The sequence below is a fragment of the Pongo abelii genome, chromosome 5 (genome assembly GCF_028885655.2).
Source record: "Pongo abelii isolate AG06213 chromosome 5, NHGRI_mPonAbe1-v2.0_pri, whole genome shotgun sequence".
Lineage (NCBI taxonomy): Eukaryota > Metazoa > Chordata > Mammalia > Primates > Hominidae > Pongo > Pongo abelii.
Window position 1 is genome coordinate 29,385,517 of NC_071990.2, and position 11,731 is coordinate 29,397,247.

Consider the following 11,731-nt stretch of genomic DNA (forward strand, 5'->3'; position numbering starts at 1 on the left):
CATCTGCCGTTGCCCCTGAGCAAGCCTTGACCTGCTTCTTGAAATCCCACTGCTCTCTCCCTAATACTTCCTCCTACCAACCTTTCTCCCCTGACACCCCCTTCCTCAACTTCCCTAATCCCATGGGACCCACGCACTATAGTGCACCCCAGCTCTTGATGGTATCTGCTACCAGAGGTATCCTCATTCTTTCTTTCTTTTTTTTGACAGGATTTTACTCTTGTTGCCCAGGCTAGAGTACAGTGACACAATCTCGGCTCACTGCAACCTCTGCCTTCCGGCTTCAAGCGATTCTCCTGCCTCAGCCTCCTGAGTAGCTGAGATTACAGGAGCCTACTACCATGCCCAGCTAATTTTTGTATTTTTAGTAGAGATGGGGTTTCACCGTGTTGGCCAGGCTGGTCTCGAACTTCTGACCTCGTGATCCACCCGCCTTGGCCTCCCAAAGAGCTGGGATTACAGGCGTGAGCCACTGTGCCTGGCCAGTATCCTCATTCTTTAGCTTTGCAGAACAGTCTTTCCCCAGTCAGGGAAGACTAGAAAAGAGTTGGAAGAGGAAATGTTGTAGAAGAAGGAAGAGAACTCAGGTACATCAGGGCCACCAAGAAACAGGGGCTCTGGGTCTCGCAGGGACATAAGGAGAAGGATTAGGAGCTGACCAGGCTTGCTACACAAAAGATTCCAGGGTTGATCCTCTGAGAGCTGAGAAGAACAGAAGGTGGGACCTCAGTGCAAACTTCAAGCTTCAAAGATGCCACCCATCGTCAATTCAACCTTTTTTTTTTTCTTTTGGCTAACCCTGTACACTTCTTTCAAGTCTGCGAATAATTATCAAGTTCCCACAGTGTGCCTTATTCTACATAGTCCTCACAATCTGGTCAACTTCCTTTGTATTTCTCCTCTGCTCAGCTTTTCGGTGGATCCTCTTCATTCTCCTTCACTCTCACTGCAGCCCAGACCCACTTCCTCCCTTCCCTGAGCTTCCCTTGCCTGTCTCCTTCCTCACCACCCAATCCCATTTCTTGCAAGAAGAGGCAATATTATTAATCTGTCTCATCTACCATAACCACCACCTGGTTTGTGCAATAGCATTTTCTGGATGTTTCCCCTCCTGTCAGCCAGGGCTGACAATGTCACCTGCTGGGGGCCTGGAAAGCCAAGCCACAACGTTCTTAGCCAATTAGAGGCACTGCAGAGAAGCAGCAGGGGTCAGGGCACTTGCATCCAAGAATGATGGATATATTTATTCACCATATATGTATGGATATAGTTAGAGAAACAAGCCTCAAGGCACAGCACTTGACTGAGGTTAGACATTCGGCCACTTGAGAGAATGAGGAGGTGGAAGCACAGGAGTTAAAAGTCATCTCTCTCCCATTTGCTTCAACCTCATCATGCCTGTAAAAACATGGTTGATAATATACCAGTCAGTGACCAAGCCCTAATGAAATGACTGACTTACCAATACTGACTTCTCAAGAGGCTGATTTAGAGCCAAAGTGACTGTTGAGTTCTTCTGAATAGACAGCACACCTGGTCTGCATAGTAAGATCCATTTTGCAACTACCCTCTTCAGGAAGCCAAATAATAGGTCAAAAGGTGGTTTAGAACCCAAGCAGAGAAAAGAACACAATTGAGGACTCTGTCTACCATAGGCACCTTGATGGACCTAAACAAATTGCTCAACTTTTCATAAGAATATTTTACCTAATAACTGGAACTTATCTTCCAGAACAATGTTTTCTACCGCTTCATTTTTCAGTTCATGATGTTCTTGTGGAATATCTTAACTCCTAATTTCCCACCGCAATAAGATCCTGGTCTAATTCTTGGTATCTGGGCCTTATTGCCCATTTGCATAAAGGAATACAAATGATAAACATAGAAAACCCTAACCATCCTTGACTCCAAGGGTAAAAATATTGCCCTAGGCAATCATGATGCCTCTTATTTACTGCCTTTCAATAGTTAGGAAACTTTCTAAAGCAGTCATTGGGAAATAGTTCATTTTTGCAGTGAAGCACAGATACCTATACACATTGGACTTATCATTTTGATCTTTATTCAGCTCCTAAAAACAGTCAGTTTGAAAAATGGGGTTTGCATTGACAGTTTTATATTATTGATGCCAATTTGGAATTTTGTACTTGATAATATTTGTTTGTTGAACGAATTTGAACGAATGGTAGAAGACTCTTCTGGCTGGAGCACTTGTAAGTCTTGCACTAGCATGAGTCTGGAAATGAACTGAAGGAGGCCTAGAGATAAGTACAGGGGTGCATCCCAAGTGTGAGTGAGAACACAGGCCATATACTCTTTGGAGAATCACCATTATGGGCACTCTGGCAGTGTAAATGAGGCCATTGTAGAGTTATTCTTCTGTATTATCCGAAGAGAGAACCTAAAACAATTAGTGAAATAAATACTGTAGGTTTTCTGCTAGATGACAAGGCTTTTAATTCTTCCCATTTCTGGGATGGCCTGGCTGGGCCTCCTTAGGAACCCAGCTCATTCCCCACTCCTCCTGACATTGGATATGCATTCTTTGCATTCCTTGGCTTTCTCTCTGGTGTTCTGTAGAAAGTAAATGAGTCACAATTCCTTTAGTTCTTTCTTTTAGCCAGTCTATAGCACTCTACTGGTCATCAAACAGGATCCAAAAGTGATCAACATGACCCTTTCTTTTCTTTCTTTCTTTTTTTTTTTTTTTTTTTTTTGAGACGGAGTCTCGCTCTTTCACCAGGCTGGAGTGCAGTGGCGCAATCTCGGCTCACTACAACCTCCACCTCCCAGGTTCAAGTGATTCTCCTGCCTCAGCCTCCTGAGTAGTTGGAACTACAGATGTGCACCACCATGCCCAGCTAATTTTTGTATTTGTAGTAGAGGTGGGGTTTCACCATGTTGGCCAGGATGGTCTCGATCTCTTGACCTCGTGATCTGCCCGCCTCGGCCTCCCAATGTGCCGAGATTACAGGCATGAGCCACCACACCCAGCCACACGACCCTTTCTAAGGAAGTGAGGATGGCACATGGAGACAAAGTACAGAAAGGACTACTGGGAGTCGTGGATGGCCCTCCAATGCTGTTGTCTCTCCAGTTCCTCTTGGATAATTCTGGTGTCCGTGAGTTATTATGTTGCCACATTTGGATGCCCCATAATGGTCACTTGAGAAAATCATGAAATCTGGGAAAGGAAAGACAAGTTGTAGAATCCTGCCACTATAGAATAATGTCTGACAACCAAGTGATACATTCTGTTTAAGTAGGCACCAAACTGTTGGCAGAAGCCCCATTTTCGAGTTGGCCAGTTCTGGCAATTTTCTGTGTCCATTCTGCATGCCACTCAACTCCTCTAATGAATTCTTATTCCCTTTCAAGCCTTCTGTATTCCTTCTTATGATACTGGACACTTTGACATCTGGTGTCCTAGAACTCCTACTTTCCATGACTTCCATCTCAAATTCCAATAAACACCTTCATTTTAAAATTTTCCTGATATTACCCAGTAACTCTCATCCCTATTTCCCTTTGAGGTACTTATGTTTTTTTATGACCCCTTCTCCCAACACTTTTCTTGCCTTCAGTGACCTATTTCTGTATCTTTAATTACTGATAACCTCTTATCTCTCCTTCTTTTACCTTAACCTCTAACTTCTCCTAATCAATATGCCTTAAAACTCTTTCAGTGAAGGCAAAACGATGAAGAAAGTAGAAATATCAGTGGTTTCCAGAAGTTACAGCAGGAGTATGGGGTCAGAGAAGGAGTGATGAATAGAAAGCACAGAGAACTTTTAGGGCTGTCACACTATTCTGTATGTATTATGACTCACTTGTCCAAACACATAGAATGTATACTACCAAGAGTCAGCCCTCAAGTAAACAATGGACATTGGGTGATAATGATATGTCAGTGTAAGTTTATCAGTTATAACAAATTACCACTCTAATATGGGATGTTGTTAGTAGGAGAGTCCACATGGGGAGGAGGTGCAGGAGGTATATAGAAAACCTCTCTACTTTCTGTTCAATTTTGCTGTTTAAAGAAAAGGAAAGAAGAAGAAAACTTCAAATACCTCCCCGTAATCCTATACTAAATGATACTCTTGCAATCTTGCCCTCTCTTAATTACCAGAAGTCTCTAATCTCCACTTATGTTAAGTACTCAAAAAATATTTCAAAAAATCAAATACCAAAAATAAATTACCCAAGCCACCTCTCACAAAAAAAGTATCTTTCTTTCCCATTTACGATTTTTCTTCCTTCTTCTGATATCCTCACAACTGAACATTACCTTCGAATACACCCACCCGGCCATAAATGACCAAGCTTTCTCTTTTTTTGTTGTTGTTTTGGAGATGAAGTCTTACTCTGTCTCCCAGGCTGCAGTGCAGTGGCATGATCTTGGCTCAATGCAACCTCCACCTCCCAGGTTTAAGAGATTCTCCTGCCTCAGCCTCCTGAGTAGCTGGGACTACAGGTGTGCACCACCACATCCAGCCAATTTTTGTATCTTTAGTAGAGATAGGGTTCTTCCATGTTGGCCAGGCTGGTCTTGAACTCCTGACCTCAGGTGATCCGCCTGCCTCAGCCTCCCAAAGTGCTAGTATTACAAACGTGAGCCACCGTGACCAGCCCAAATGACCACCTTTCTTACCACTCATCCACAAAGCGCACAAAACAAGCAGCTGCTCAAAACCTGAGATGCCCCTCTGGGCTGGTAACAGTGTGACTTAGAATAAGTCCTCCAACTTTCTAGCTTTCTCACCCAAAAATGGGCCTGTGGCAGCACAGTTTTATGAGTAACTAAGATATGGGATGTTGAAAGACCCTTGAAGAGTAACAAAACACAACAATGGTCATTGTTAAAACCAGGGAACTACATTTGTCCTCAGTTCCACCACTGTGCCACAGCCCCAGCTGGTAGCTTGGCTTCTCCCATGCAGCCTCCCTCTTTGGCCCAGCCATAGTATCAAAACCCTCAACAGCTATCCCAGACCTGCTGGGTCATCCCTCACGACAGAAACACAGTGTTTGGGCAGAGTGGGAGGGCTTGTAGTGATCATAACTCTCCTGGGAATGCTCAGCCTAATTACGTCCTGGGTATAGAATCTGACTTCATCCTTGAAAAACAGAAAGCTGTCCATAGCTATAATCCTAAAATATTTTGTTGGAATCTTAAAAGCAGACGTATGTTCATGACAACATCCACTGCTCTATTAGGTACTCCATCTGGCATACCACAGAATATGGCAACAATGTCCAAGCTGAGAGACAAATCAACAATGCAATTCTGTTCACAGTAGCTACACACACACACACACATAATACGTAGCAAAGCAGCTAAACAGAGAGATGAAAGACCTCTACAACAAGCAAGCATTACAAAACACTGCTGAAGGAAATCAGAGACAACACAAAAAAAATGGAAAAAAACCTTCCGTTTTCATGAATAAGAAGAATCTGTATTATCCAAATGGTTATATGGCCCAAAGTAACTTACAGATTCAATGCTATTCCTATTAAACTACCAGTGACATTCTTCACAGAACTAGAAATAACTATTCTAAAAGTCATATGTAACCAAACAAAAGCACAAATAACTAAAGCAATCCTAAGCAAAAAGAACAAAGCTGAAGGCATCACATTACCCAACTTCAAGCTATACTACAAGGTTACGGTAACCAAAATAGCATGGTACTCTTGCAAACACAGATACATAGACCAATGGAACAGAACAGAGAACCCAGAAATAATGCCACACACCTACAACCATCTTATCTTCAACAAAGTCAACAAAAATAAGCACTCACTATTCAATAAATGGTGCTGGGCTAACTGGCTAGCCATATTAGGAAGATTGAAACTGGACCTTTTCCTTTCACTGTATGCAAAAGTCAACTCTAAGTAAATTAAAGATTTAAATGTAAAACCTAAAACTATAAAAACCTTGAGAGAAAACCTAGGAAATACCATTCTGTACATATGAATGGGTGAAGATTTCATGATGAAGTCGCCAAAAGTAATGGAAACAAAAACAAAAATAGACAAGTAGAACTTAATTTAACGAAAGAGCTTCTGCACAGCCAAAGAAACCATCAAGACAGTAAATAGACAGCCTACAGTATGGGAGAAAATATCTGCAAACTATGCATCTGAAAAAGGTCTAATATCCAGAACTTATAAGGAACTTAAAGAGAAAAAAAAAATTTTTTTAAATGGGCAAAGGACACAAACAGACACTTCCAAAAGAAGACATATGTGTAGCCAAGAAGCACATGAAAAAAATGCCCAATAACACTATTCATTAGAGAAATGCAAGTGAAAACCACAGTGAGATACCATCTCACATCAGTCAGAATGACAAAAAAAAACAGATGCTGGAAGCATCGTGGAGAAAAAAGGAATGCTTATACACTGCTGCTGAGAATGTATATTAGCTCAGCCACTGTTGAAAGTGGTTTGGAGATTTCTCAAAGAACTTAAAACTGAACTTCCATTTGACCCAGCAATCTCATTACTGGAAACATACATGAAGGAATATAAATTATTCTACCATAAAGAGTCATGTGTGTGTATGTGTTCACAATAGCAAAGACATGGAATCAACCTAAATACCTATCAACAGTGGACTGGAGAAAAAAAAAGCATGACAATTATATACCATGGAATACTATACACCCATTAAAAATGAAATCATGGCCTTTGCAGCAACATGGATTCTGATGGAGACCATTATCCTAAACAAATTAAAGCAGGAATGGAAGACCAAATACTGCATGTTTTCACTTATAAGTGGGAGCAAAACATTGAATACACATGACCACAAAGAAAGTAACAATAGACACCAGAGCCTACCTGAGTCGGAAGAATGGCAGGATGGTGAGGGTCAAAAAACTACCTATTGGTTACTGCGCTCACTACCTAGGTGACAAAATCATTTGTACACCATACCCCAATGACACACAATTCACCTGTGCAACAAACCTGCACCTGTGCCCCTTGAAACTAAAATAAAAATTAGGGGCGAAAAAAGAAGAGAGATAAAAGGGCAAACAAAAAATTGTTCAAAAAATGTCGGCAAAACTTTTTCAAATTAGATAAAAATAGCCATCCACATTATCAATACCGCAACTACATACATCATAGTTAAACTGTGAAAAACAAAAATTTAAAAAGAAAAACTCTGAAAACTTGCAGAAGCGGTAGAGACATATTGCAAAATAAGGAATAACAATAAAAATGACTGCCAACATCTCAACAGAAACAAAAGGAGTCAGAAGGCTATGAATTATCTTTAAAATGTTAAGAGAAAAAAAATCTGCCAACCTAGAATTACCCAGTGGGGGAAAATAATCTTTCTTAAATGAAGGCAAAATAAAGCCATCTGAAATTAAAAAGAAGCTGAGAAAATTTGTTGCCAGAAGATACTCACTGAAAGAATAAAAAAGGATAAACGAAGTTTTTCAAGCTACAGATAAATTATAATAAAGTTTCAAATCTATGGGAAGGAATGAAAAACTTTGAAGATTGGAAACATAAGAGTGTATATAATAGTTATCTTCCTACTTTTCTTAAATTCATTAAAAGTCTAAAAATAATGAAAATATATTACAAGGTTTGTAACATATGTAAAGTAAAACATGGCAATAGCTGCACAAAGAATGGAGGAATTATAACTAATTTTATTATTATAAGCTTTTTATATTCTATGTTAAAGGGTATCATATTAAGTCAGAGTAGACTGTTATAAGTTCAGGATCCATATGGTATCCCCAAGAACAAAACTTGCACTTTAAATATAAAGACAGCTTAACCATAAATACATTTATAGATTAAAATTAAAATTATAACATAAATTATAAAATAAATAATAAATATAAATTAATATATAAATATAAATTAAAAATAAAATTCACCAGATATGGTGAATTAAAGAGGACAGAAAATCCTTCCTTCCTCCACCTCACAAATTATAAAACCAGAAAAATTGTCAAAAACAATCATTTCAGATGTCTGGAAATAAACCAAGGCAAATAATAAATTGAGAACCACTTTTTCATAAAGCATTGCTAGAAGCTTAGGTAAGAATCATAGGTAACTGTGCCTGCCTTATGAGAAGTGCACCAATACTACTCCAACTCAGTTGAGGGTAGTTTTGCAAGGCAGGAATGGCCATAAAAACCAACAATTACACTATTAAAGAGGGTTGAGATGATTTGGAACAAAGATAAAAATTCATGCCCAGGGTTTATGTCAGTAAAAGTAACAGACTCAATCGTGTTTAAGGCTCAGGTACCCAGAGGTTACAGTTTTAATGAGGTGAACAGTGAACCTATCAGAAATGTAATGGGAAGATGCTGGGAATTAGATAGCTATAGAAGGATTCAATAAGATCTCTACACATTCCTGGCTGACTGGGAAACTACAGGTATGTGCAGAATAAACATGAGAGAAACCAGCACAAAGTAAAATCCAAGACAAACTTAAAAGCTGTCTGAATTTGAATGTGGTCCCAACACAAACACCGATGCATTAGCAGAGGATGGAAGCCTTTTGAACTCAAAATATTTGACCAAAAACCTTCACCCAATCATTGGCTGAACACTAAGCTGTTCAAGAACAAGGGAAACTTCTGGGATCCAAGATTTTAAAATATGAACTTTTAAAATCTAAGTTGAGACCATGGAAGCCATAAATGGTGGAAGATACACAGTCCACAGATTATGTCCAATAAAGTTAATAAAATAATTATTAGAAAAAAATAAGAGTGTAAACTTGTCAATATAGTATCTAAAATGAGACATGCAAAGAAATAGGAAAGTATAATCAAGTCTTAGAGAAAAGAATGCAGTTAATGGAAACTGACTGTAAGTGGGACTGTTGTTGAATTTAGCAAACAGAGATTCAAAACATCTAATATAAATGGTTAAATTAAAACCATTTTTAAAGAATTAATGGACAATATAGTCTTTCACTGGGTAGGGAAGATCCACTGTCAATAAAGATGGGTATCATCCGATCAGCTGGGGCCCAGATGGAAAAAAAAGGCATGAAAAGATGCTCTTTATCATTGGTTATTAAGAACATGAAATTAAACACAATACTTACAAGTCTACTAGAATGACTATAATAAGAAACTGATGGTATAAGATGTTGACAAAGATGTGAAATACTGATTAAGTGTTGGCAAGAATATGTCAAAATTGATAGAGCCACTTTGGAAAACAATTTGGCAGGTTTTTTATTAAAAAAAATTTACTATACAACCCAATAATTCCATTGTTAGGTAATATCCAAGACAATTTAAATCATATGCCTTCAATGACTCTTCATAAGAACATTATTAGTAACAGCCAAAACGTAGAAACAATCCAAATGTCATCAACTGGTGAGATCAGTGGAAATGAATAGAAAGTGCAGAAATAGAGCCAAACACATAAGATCTATTGATTTTACACAAAGACACAGAGATAATTCAATACAGAAAATGATATTCTTTGCAACAAATGGTACTAGAGGAACTAGATGTAGGTATAAAAACTGTACCATTATGATTTGTTTAAAAAAGCAGCCATTTTCATAATATTTTATTATATGTGTGAAAATGAACTATGACTTCTATATCACAACATACAAAAAAATTAACATGGGTCATATAAATAAACATATAAGCTAGAAATTAAAAGCTTCTGAAGAAGAACATAAAAGAAAATATTTATGACCTTAGAATAGGTAAAGATTTCTTAGGATTCAAAAAGCACTTAACTGCAAAAAGATAATTGATGAATTTTGAGTTAATCAAACTTAAAAGCTTCTTCTCCTTTGAAGACACCATTCAAAATGAAACATCGACTGAAAAAAATAGCACAATGCATTTATTTGACAAAGGACTTTTAAGCAGAATATATAAAGAAGTCATATACTTTTATCATAAAAGGAAACACTATAAAATATGGACAAATGACTTGAACAGACACCTCACAAAAGAATATGTAAATGACCAATGAAAAGATGCTCAATGACTTAGTTGTTGGATAATTGTAAATTAAAAACTACTGTGAGATTAATAAGTCTAGAGATCTAATGTATAGCCTGAGGACTACAGTTGATACCATTGTATTATATACTGGAAATTTCTAATAGATTTTAAGTACTCTTACCACAAGAAAAGTAACTGTGAGTTGATAAATATGTTAATTGGGTTGACCATAGTAATCATTTAACTATGTATATCAAAACATCATTTGGGAGGCCGAGGCGGGTGGATTGTCTGAGCTCAGGAGTTCGAGACCAGCCTGGGCAACATGGTGAAACCCCCTCTCTACTAAAACACAAAAAAGTAGCTGGACGAGGCAGAATGAACCTGTAATCCCAGCTACTTGGGAGGCTGGGGCGGGAGAATGGCTTGAACCCAGGAGGCGGAGGTTTCAGTGAGCCGAGATCGTGCCATTGCACTCCAGCCTGGGAGACAGAATGAGACTTGCCTCAAAAAAAAAAAAAAAAAAAAAAAAAAAAATCCTGTATGTCCTAAGCATATACATATACAACAAAAAAAATTTTAAAAATTAGCCTGCCGCGGTGGCTTACACATGTAACTCAGCACTTTGGGAGGCCTAAGCGGGTGGATCACCCGAGATCAGGAGTTCGAGATCGGCCTGGTCAATGTGGTGAAACACCGTCTCTACTAAATATACAATAATTAGTTGGGCATGGTGGTACATGTCTATAATCCCAGCTACTCAGGAGGCTGAGGCAGGAGAGTCACTTGAACCCGGGAGGCGGAGGTTCCAGTGAGCCGAGATCACACCACTGCACTCCAGCCTGGGCGACAGAGTGAAACTCAGTCTAAAAAAAAAAAGCCGGGCACGGTGGCTCACGCCTGTAATCCCAGTACTTTGGGAGGCCGAGGCGGGCGGATCACGAGGTCAGGAGATCGAGACCACGGTGAAACCCCATCTCTACTAAAAATACAAAAAATTAGCTGGGCGTGGTGGCGGGCGCCTGTAGTCCCAGCTACTCGGGAGGTTGAGGCAGGAGAATGGCGTGAACCCGGAAGGCGGAGTTTGCAGTGAGCCAAGATCGCGCCACTGCACTCCAGCCTGGGAGACAGAGCGAGACTCCGTCTCAAAAAAAAAAAAAAAGAAAGAAAGAAAAAAATTAAATTAAAAAGCTATAATGAGATATCACCTGATATCCACTAGAATGTCTATCACACGACCCTGAAATTCCACTAATAGGTTTTGACCAAAGAGAAATGAAAATATACATCCACAAAAGACTTGTACACGAAAAGTTTATAGCAGATTGATTCACAACAGCAAAAACTGGAAACCACCCCACATTGGTTCTCTATTACAGCATAAAAAGTTATCCCAAAACTTAATGGCTTCAAACAGCAAATATTTACTATCTCACAGTTTCTATGGGCCAGCAATTCAGAAGCAGCTAAATAGTAGCTGGTGATTCTAGCTTTGGATCTCTCTTTTAACTTTTTTAAAACTTTTTGTGAATACATAGTAGATGTATCTATTTTAGGATCTTTCTTGACATTGTAGTCAAGATGTCCTCTGATTGTATTTCTAAGAAGATTTGGATGAAGCTGAAGGATTCACTTACAAGATGTCCCGGTCACATGTTGCATGTTTTTAGTAGGGAGCCTTAGTTTCTCCCCATATGTGTGTTTCCATTCACTGCTAGGATGGCTTCCTCCAAAGTAAACAATCCACAAAGA

General features: G+C 39.0%; 2 protein-coding genes across 3 annotated transcripts in view; both read right to left on the bottom strand.

The window, feature by feature from the left end:
* The window catches only part of LOC100449389 (olfactory receptor 11A1), a 31,004-nt gene extending 19,303 nt beyond the window's left edge, over positions 1-11,701 (bottom strand). The window contains exon 1 of the mRNA XM_009241575.3: positions 11,617-11,701. The gene's annotated coding sequence lies outside the window, so the exon portion shown is untranslated. The remainder of the gene's footprint in view (positions 1-11,616) is intronic.
* LOC100448298 (olfactory receptor 5V1) overlaps positions 1-11,727 on the bottom strand; it is a 109,057-nt gene extending 97,330 nt beyond the window's left edge. The window contains exons 1-2 of one of the 2 annotated variants that reach the window (XM_054557331.2): positions 11,617-11,727; positions 9,767-9,852 (exon numbers count right to left, since the gene is read on the bottom strand). The gene's annotated coding sequence lies outside the window, so the exon portion shown is untranslated. The remainder of the gene's footprint in view (positions 1-9,766; positions 9,853-11,616) is intronic. The other variant, XM_002816605.5, reaches the window with a different exon arrangement.
* Positions 11,728-11,731: the final 4 nt, after the last annotated feature.